A 9,824-nucleotide genomic window follows, 5' to 3' on the forward strand; every position below is an offset into this window, starting at 1 on the left:
CTTTGGCTTCATGTCGACGAGGAATCGTCGGAAATCACCCACACCATCTGCGATGCAGACCCATGAACCAAAGACGAATGTCATACCCTGGGAGGGAACTGACCTGATGAATTTGAACGATGCCATCGAGCTCGCCAGTGGATCTTCGACGCGCTCCCCTACCTGGCGCGCTAGCTGTCGGTGTTTAACCGGCTGCCCACCGAGGGATATGCTCAAGGTGGTAAGTTTTTGGGTGAGGAGACGCCGAGATCAGGAACTCGAAGGTGCAAGGAACACAAGACTTAGACAGGTTCGGGCCGCACGGAGCGTAACACACTACGTCCTGTATGGTTTGTATTGCCTTTGGTGTAGAATGACCTAATGATCGTCTGTTTTTGAGAGGGGTCTCTGACCTCCCTTATATATTCGAGGCCAGGGTTACAAAGATACTAACCAACACTAGGTAAGGAATCGTACCAGAATATATGTCGAGTAGATTCCTCGTGTTTGGCTAACCGATCCAGAACATATCCGGCTCCTTCTTCACCACCTGCTTGGCTGCTTGCGCCCGCATTCAATGCCCCGTCTACTCCCCCTCCAACCTCAAAACCGCTCGCCCGAGTTTTCCTCCCCACTCAAAGATCAGAGACCACGAGAGAGAGGGAGGGAGGCCACGGATGTCGGGGTCGGAGGATTGGGATCGCAAGGACGAAATGCCCGTCGACGAGCGCCTTAAGGTTCTTGCAGCGGCAGCAGGAGAGCCGAAGCGGAAGCGACCAAGACCCTGTGACGTCGCCGTAGGCGTCGCCGGAGGAGGACGACCGGCGGCTTCGGGAAGCGCTAGCGTCGAGAAGGAGGAGCCCTCCTCCGGTGCGGCGCCGGCGTCGCGCATGCGGCCGGAGAGCGCGGCGGCGGCGACGACGGCCGTGGCGGTGGAGGACACCGACGCCCTCGATTGCGGCGTGTGCTTCCTCCCTCTGAAGCCCCCAATCTTCCAGGTACATCCCTTCCTAGAACCCTAATCGATTGGATTCTCAGATTAGTGCATCCTCTGTAGACAGCAGAGCCACGATTATTGTGACCAAATCACCAAAACCCTGTAGTCAGTACCAGAAGCCCATAATTTTAGCACTTCGTTTTCAAAGGCAAGAATTTTTACACCTCGGAACCACAAACAGCTACAAGTCTGAAACCATATGACAAGAACTCTTAACACGCATAGGGTAAACTCAAGTACGATGTGGAATTTAATCTTCGATAAATACTCTATGCGCATATTGGGCAAAGCCTGTAATTGCAAGCAGTTGGAAGCAAACTTTATCGACAGCGTATGGAGATTTTGTCTGAAATGTTGTATTTTTTTTATGCATTTCTCTCAGGCCATGGCAGTGTCACTGTCAACCCACAAAATCTGCCCAAGTTGCAAGCATGGAGCTGGTGACGGGTGCGATGGGGAGCCTGCTTCCCAAGCTGGGCGAGCTGCTCAAGGAGGAGTACGGCCTGCAGAAGGGCGTGAGGAAGAAGATCGAGACTCTCTCACGGGAGCTCGAGGCTGCGCATGCCGTCCTCCGCAAGATCGGCGACGTGCCACCGGAGCAGCTCGACGACCTTGTCAAGCTCTGGGTGCGCAATGTCAGGGAATCATCCTACGACATGGAGGACATCGTTGACAACTTCCTGGTGCGCGTCGATGATGGCGCAGAGCCTGCCGACCCACACATGCTCAGGCGCCTCCGGAAGAAGGTGAGCGGTCTGTTCAAGAAGAGCAAGGCTCGCCGAAAGATCTCTTGCCTGATCCAGGAGATCTACGAGAGAAGCTTGACGAGGTGGCAGCAAGGCATGGTGGGTTCACCGTCCATAGCATTGTCGCCAAGCCTGCAGCTGCGACGACCATCGATCCTCGAATTCGGAATCTGTTCAAAAGGGCAACGGAGCTTGTTGGCATCGAGGGGCCAAGGGATGAGCTGATAAACATGCTGTCCCTAGGGGGTGATGTTGATATGCCCCGTAAGAAGGCGATGAAGGTCGTCTCGGTCGTTGGATTCGGAGGGCTGGGCAAGACCACTCTTGCCAAAGCTATCTACGACCAGCTTAAACTGCATTTCGAGCGTAGTGCTTTTGTTCCAGTGGGTCGGAACCCTGATGTGAAGAAAGTCCTTAGAGACATTCTCATTGATCTTGACAGGGGAAAGTATGCCAATTCAGATTTGATGATGCTGGATGAAAAGCAGCTCATGGAAGAACTTAAGGAATTCATCAAGGAAAAGAGGTACGACTACTATAATCATATCACCGACCAATGCTTTTAATATATAGTGACTTTTGTTTTTTGTAGTCGCTTATATATTCTTTGTTTATTTTAATAAGCCAAGTCTGAAAGGGGCTAGCACGTGCCATCTCATGTCTAGAAATTACTATGTTAGCCCTTATTAATTGATGATGCAGTTGATTTAAATGGTCGCTGATGACGTAACTTTGTATTTTCAACAAGAAAATACAAGTGGTTGTGTAAAATACAAATCTTTTTTCAAATATAAATTGATATTGTCTGCCATTTTTGTTGCACTTTTACTTAAAATAAAAATGATAATTACTACAATGGTTCATGAGGCATCGAACCACAAGTGCTATGCTTTGCTGTCGCTAATAAATTTATACCAAACTTATTAGGGTGCTTCGTGCTTTTCTTCTTGCTAGTTTTTCTTCCTCCATACTTCTTCGTGATTCATATAGGAACGAAGCATCTTCTCTTTTTCTATGGCTGACAACGCCCATTTATTTGTTCTTATGGTTGGCATATCCATTTTCATATGGTTTTCTATACTTAATTTGAATCACCATCTCAAGGCTCTTTTGCTATCATGTGAATGTATAGGTGTTTCATTATTATTGACGACATATGGGACAAGGAATCATGGAAACTAATCAAAGGTGCTATGCAACACGGTCATTGTGGAAGTAGAGTAGTCGTAACAACTCGTACTTATGAAGTGGCTGCACAAGCAGACGAAGAGTACAAAATACAACCACTTTCTCGTGACAACTCTAAAAAGTTATTGTATGCAAGAATAGCTAATGGTGAAGGGAAGTACTTTGATAGTCCATCGGCTGAGGCATGTGACAAAATTTTGAAGAAATGTGGTGGTGTGCCATTAGCTATCATTACAATAGCCAGTTTGTTAGCCAGTAAACCATGGGAGGACTGGTCTGAGGTCTACAACTCTATTGGTTTTGGGCAGGGAGGCAATGATGATGTAGATAATACTAGAAAGATATTGTCTTTCAGCTATTATGATCTGCCTTCACATCTAAAGCCTTGCTTACTGTACCTAAGTATATTTTCAGAAGATCAAGAGATAGACAAAAATAGTTTGATATGGATGTTGGTAGCTGAAGGTTTTGTCGTCCATGAGGAACAAGCAGCAGGCATCGGATTATTTGAGCTCGGGGAGAGGTACTTCAATGAGTTGATAAACAGAAGCATGATCCAGCCAGTAGAGGGAGGTTTAGGGTATGTAGATGGTTGCCGTGTTCATGATATGGTTTTTGATTTGGTCCGCTCATTGTCGAGCCAAGAAAATTTTGTCACTGTACTGGATGGCAATGATGAGCGGCAGAAACTTCCGGGAAGATTAGTTGCTCGCAGGTTAGCCCTGCAGCGTATCAAAGAGCACAGAGTGATCAACTGCTAGCTAATATTGCTGTGGATAAAGTCAGATCCTTTATTGCCAGTGAGTGCAATTTTAGTCCGTCATCACGCCCATACACTCCAGTTTTACGCGTATTAGATATTGAGAAGGTAAACGGAGGTATGCTGGATCATCTTGGGAGTATACTTCACCTCAGGTACCTCCGGCTAGCATCATTGTCATTTAATTTCGAACTGCCCAGGGAAGTGAGATATCTCAAGTTTCTGCAGACACTGGATTTATCGAGATTCCGCATAAATGAGCTGCCCGAGGAGGTAGGACTGCTAACGCAACTGGTTTGCCTACGTGTTTGTCCGGGAACAAGGATTCCGGATGGTTTGATAGGTAAACTGACCTCGTTGCAAGAGCTGATGATATATCCTCCTGCTATTGAAAGAACAATGTAGTTTGTGAAGGAGCTGGGCATGCTGAGGGAACTGAGGGTGCTCTGGACTGAAATTCATGTCAGGGATGAGAGCATGGCGAGAGCTTTGCTGGAGTCCCTAGGCAATCTGCACAATATCCGGATGATGCGCATTCAGGGCTTTCCGCTATATGTTGTTAAGAGCATGACGAGTCATGAAGGATTCATCACCTGTCGTCATCTCCAATGGCTGCGTTTGAACTGCCTCGTGTTCTCTGGACTGCCTAAGTGGAAAAATTCATTGCTTGCTCCAAACCTCTCCTATCTGCATGTGCGAGTGCAAGCTGTTAAAGGGCAGGACATGGAAACCCTGGCGAGGTTGCCAGAGCTCCGTTGTCTCACACTGATGTTGCGTGATGAAACCAAATTAGTTAATATAAAGATTCCTTGCACGGCTCAAGGTATTGGCTACTACTTTCGGAAGTTGAGAATCTTGATGATCGGTGGTGCACCTATCTGGTTTGATCTGCGCGATTGCGTCAGCAACGGCAGTGTTGCATCTGCTATCATGCCAAGTCTTGAATCCCTTGAGTTTAAAGTCAGTGTGCGGCTCCTAAAAGATGCGGACCTGCTTAGTTTTGGCAGGTTGCTTGGTTTCGAAAGCCTTGGTAGAACATCGCTCCAGAGTGTCACCGTGACAGTGAACTGTGAGGGTGCCCGTATTTTGCACGTGGAGGATGTGGAGGATGCGTTGGAGCGCACGGCCGCCGTCCATCCCAAACGTCCCAATCTTAGAACAACACGGAAGCAGCAAGAAGAAATGCTCTCATCAACCTACCAAAAGGTACGAACTGATCATGCATGCACATTGATTGACTGAGCAATTTTATGTTTTCAAAAGCTGATGGCTCCATTTAAATAATTATTGCTTCTCTTATTGATTCTTCTCTCCTACCTTGTGAGGGCATCCACAATGTATAGCATCATTGGTAGTGCTAATATAGCAATTCTAGTGGGACCCATAGTAGCAGGTAGGGAAGTTAAAAAAAACTCCGTTCTCTCCCACCATCCCCACGTGCAGCTCCACGCAGTGTCTAAACCGAGGTGCAGCAGGCCAATAAATGCAGAGGCACCAAATATTTTTTATTCTAGGAACCAGGTGCAAAATTAGGCACCAGGTGCCACGATAACATCCCATACAAGATTCTCTCCAGTGTATTGCACACTCTACATAGTTTTCTCTCTCTTTCTAGCACCCTCAAAAAACACACACCGGAGCTGCCCTGATGGGCTCAATAAATTTCCATCGGATTAATCTAGTTACTCCTAATCTCTCGGCTGTTCTGTCATTGGCTCCTACCTGCAAGTTAAGTCTAGCTACCCTAATATTCTAGAATTGACTTCATTCCTTCTTCCCTTCTATTGTACTCCACCTGTACAACAAATAATGCAACTATTGTAGGATTTTTTAGACAGCCTAGTGGGGAAAGCAAATGACTTATTAGCTGCCCTTCATTAATTGCAGTTTGTTACTATAAGAGCTTGATTAAGTTTTTCAGCACCTCCAAATAGAAAAAAAGTGTGATAACTCCTCAAGGACCGTAAAAATTTGAAGGAAAATAACCCCACTTTTGCTTACAATTGATGAAACCAGCCATACCATTTGTGAACGCCCTTGTTCTATTTGGATAGTGTGTACTGTAGTTCTATGGCAGAAAGCTCATGACACACATGAGTGGCCAGCTATGCTTCCACGATCTTTTTCTTTGTTTATTTGCTGCTTATATGTTCATGTGCTAACTATAACGAACAAAATGTAGGCACGTATGGTTGTTAGCAGAACCCCTGACTTCGTACTGAAGGCCTGGAAGTCGGCGGACATTGTTGACTCTGGACATATTCGAGCACTGTGTATTCCACCAGATCCAGAAGCATCTTCCACCAAAGTATGTTCACCAATTTTTGCATCTAATCTTTTTGGTATTAGTATGCCCTTGTTGAGTTATAACTTATAAATATTTAGCATGCAACATCAACCTGAAACATATGAGCTCATATTCTATTTAAGCCAGGGAAGGTCACAATATCAATTGATGTTTGCACGTGTTTACTTCACAAATGTTTATATTTGTCCTTCTTGTTCATATTGTCTTTTGATGTGATACTCATTTTGTGCTGCAGTATTAAAGAGATTATGGTCAGATTCAGAGCAGTATAGTACAAAATTCTGATAAAGTACTGTTTTTATTTCTTTTCTCCTTCATAGGTTCTCCGTCTTCTGTATGCAAATAAGGGGAAATATCTTTTGACTCTCAGCTCCAATGCTATTCTTAAGCTGTGGAAATGGGGGCCCAGTGAAAAAAAATCCTCGTGGCAGGGTTAGATGCATGGGAGAACTGAATTATTTTTATTTTGACATTGTAGTTCTTTTTAGTTGTTTTCTAAAAGCTGTCACAACTTTTTGTTAGCCCACCACATCTGTTCCACCTCTACTGTGTCAACCGGAAGAAGGCATTCTAATGACAAACGACACAACTGAAGCCAACACTGGAGCGGCAGCTGCCTGCATTGCCCTATCAAAAAATGAGAGCTATATAATTTCTGCATCTGGTGGCAAAATCTCGCTTTTCGACGCGAAGACATTCAAGGTACTTTTCTTCAGCATCACCAATATGCAGTTACTTTGATGATTTAGCGCTCATAGTATGACAACTGCCGTAAAATAATTTTTATTTCATGATTATGTCATGGCCTTCCATTGAGTTTACTAATTTTGTGAATCTCTCATAGGTTTGGACTAATTTCATGGCACCTCCACCTGCATCAACTTTCCTCGCATTCTACCCACAAGACACTAAAATCATTGCTATTGGGATGGAGGACTCTTCAATTCGAATCTATAATGTCCGCACTAATAAGGTGAGTATTAACGGTTAGTCTCTGTTGTCCCCTGCTTTGCATGACCTGAATGAATTGGCTATCATTAAGGGGTATAGGTGACACCTTGGGCAAATTAAAAATGTTACTTTCAATGTATTATGATACTCGTAGGAAGTTCCGTGTACCTCTCGTGAAATACCTCGCTGTCATTTCAGACTACATACCTCCTCTTGCTTTTACTTAATTACTAGTTGATCGTGTGTGCTTTGCTACAGAACATCAAATACACCGTATTCTTGCCTTACACCATATTCCTTAGGTTTATTTATATTTAACATCAACATGCCAAATATTGACATATTATGATTGAATTGCGTAGGTCCAAAGGGTGCTTATGGGCCATCAGAAAAAGGTAACTGGACTGACATTCTCGCAATCGATGAATGTGCTTGTATCTTCAGGCGCTGATGCTCAGGTGTGAATTCTAATGTTACCAAGTATTATTTTGGGTTGTTTATTAAAATGAAGGCTGAGTTAAATGTAAGCTTTGTGCATGTGAGCATAGCCTCAACCTCCTTATTTCATATCAGTACAATTTTAGGCTATCCTTTTGTCCAAAGAAATTTAAAGATGGAATCTTGATTGCAAGGACAACTATTTTTTTCGATATGAAATTTAGACGTGAGAATTAAAACTATACTTGTTTTTGTATAGTTTTTTTTAATATATGAAATTTTGCAGCTATGTGTTTGGAGCACTGACTATTGGGAGAACAAGAAATCAAGATACATCGGACCTCCATCTAATGGTTCTATAGTTGGTTATACAATGGTGCAGTTTCACTATGACCAAACACATCTTTTAGTAGTTCATGAGAGCAAGTTGGCGATCTTCGATGGGAAGCTTGAATGCCTACACTCGGTTAGTTATTCATGAAAAATTTATAACATATGTTTGCATTTCTTACTTATTATTAGCATATATGCAATCTTGCGTTGACTGGTAACATACCGTATTACATTATTGTGTTAGAAGTGTTAGAAATAAATATTTATGATCATCCTAATCCTAAAAATGTACGTATTGAGATCATCGCAATGATGCTTAGTCACATTACTTGATAATGCAGTGGTCCCCAAGACATGCACTCCCTTGTCCAATTTCAAGTGCAGTATACTCATCTGATGGTTTCATGGTCTATGCTGGATTCCGTGATGGAGCAATTGGAATATTCGATGCGGAATCTCTTAGGTTAGAATGCAGGATTGCACCTTCTGCCTACATACCTTCTTCAGTACCTAGGTATGTGTAGTTTCAAACAGTTTCTGTTCGAGTCTAGGGCAATAAAAATCTTAATTCTGGTGACCAACATCTTATGTTACTGCTGCCCTCTGGCTGCATCTTATATCCAGCGGTGGTGGAATCGTGTATCCCATGGATGTTGCTGCGAATCCCTGGTATCCTAACCAGATCGCAGTCGGCATGAGCGATGGTGCCGTTCATGTGCTGGAGCCATTGGAAGACTGATCGGCTGGCGAGGTGACCTGCTGGTCAGCGGTGCAAAATAAATGTGGTTGTAGGCTGGATGGCACTGTATATGTGGTCGGCCTATGATTACGTACAGATTCAGTTAACTATTCGGCTTGTTTGTTAGATATTCAGTGATTTTTACCCAAGCAATTTCCATGCTGCCCACAGCACCAACTTCATCATCCTATTGAGGCGTGGGCTGATGGGCTGCTAAAATTTGTAAAGTCTCTCATAGCTCAATAACCTTATTCCTTGTAAGATTAGCAATTTTGGACACATCTTGACACTGGACTACAGACATTATTTTATTATCGAATTAGCATATCTTACATTGAGAACCACAAGACACACCCAACTGATCCAGAGTGAATTTCGTAGAATTAAAGTCTGACGACAATACATATATGCTACTTTTCTCTCCTATGGAGCAATTACCAGAAATAAATGCCTAGAATAGTAGCAGCATATGGTATTGGAATTTTCCATCCAGTTCGTATCTATTTCAAGACATTTCAAGCGTAGCTTAGTAGCTTGTTTAAAGAAGATTACAGAAATAAAAAACATTTTTAGCACAGAAATTGAATTTGCCTTCAAATATTTTAAACAACTTCAGTCTCTATTAACTGGTTTTGTGTTCGAAGTCCAAACACACGAGAGTATATTATTGATCATTCGGGGCATGTCGTCTGTTCGGCATGCCGAGACAAGCTCAGGGCCACCGGCTAGTGTCATGTGTGTGGCATCAACACTGGAGGCTACAGCCGGTGCCACGCCATGGAGCGCATGGTGGACTTTTTTTAGAGAGAAGGTTTCCTCTATTTCATTGAAGAAACAAATAGTTCAATACAAGATTCAGTCTTGCAAGCGCAAGTTCAAGTTCAAGTTCAGGCAAGAAATAACCGCTCTCAAGTTTAAGCGACAGACTAAACATCCTCAAGGATCACAAGACCAACAGAGGTCTGCTCAGGCAACTGAGCCTCTTGCACGTTTGGAATCTCCACCGTCGTGGGGTTCTGCTCCTGTGCATGGTTGTAGACCATTGTAGAAGAAGCCATCAACTAGGACACTTCCCACCCAAGCACCATCGGCTGTGTCGCCATCGCCTCCAGTGAAGTAGACCACTCTTCCAGACAAAGCCAATCTTTTTCTCTGCATACCGGTCTCCATCCCTGCAAAGTCTTCACTATCCTGATCAGCAGCATCCGAACGTCTCGCCACGCTACACCCTGAAAACAGATTTCATTCCTTAGATTCCAGAATGCCCATAAGGTGGCAGCACAGAAAACGTTCAAAGCAGCATGCTTGGTAGAACTAATCCACCACTTTGCAACTGATTCAAAATCAGTACCCACATTAAAATTAGTGGTAGTCGAAATTTCCCC

At 43.9% G+C, this 9,824-nt stretch overlaps 1 pseudogene; it reads left to right on the top strand.

The window, feature by feature from the left end:
- The first annotated feature begins 526 nt into the window (after positions 1-526).
- On the top strand, positions 527-8,783 carry LOC112884088 (annotated as a pseudogene).
- The last annotated feature ends 1,041 nt before the right edge of the window (positions 8,784-9,824 follow it).

The sequence above is a fragment of the Panicum hallii genome, chromosome 3 (genome assembly GCF_002211085.1).
Source record: "Panicum hallii strain FIL2 chromosome 3, PHallii_v3.1, whole genome shotgun sequence".
Taxonomy (NCBI): Eukaryota; Viridiplantae; Streptophyta; class Magnoliopsida; order Poales; family Poaceae; genus Panicum; species Panicum hallii.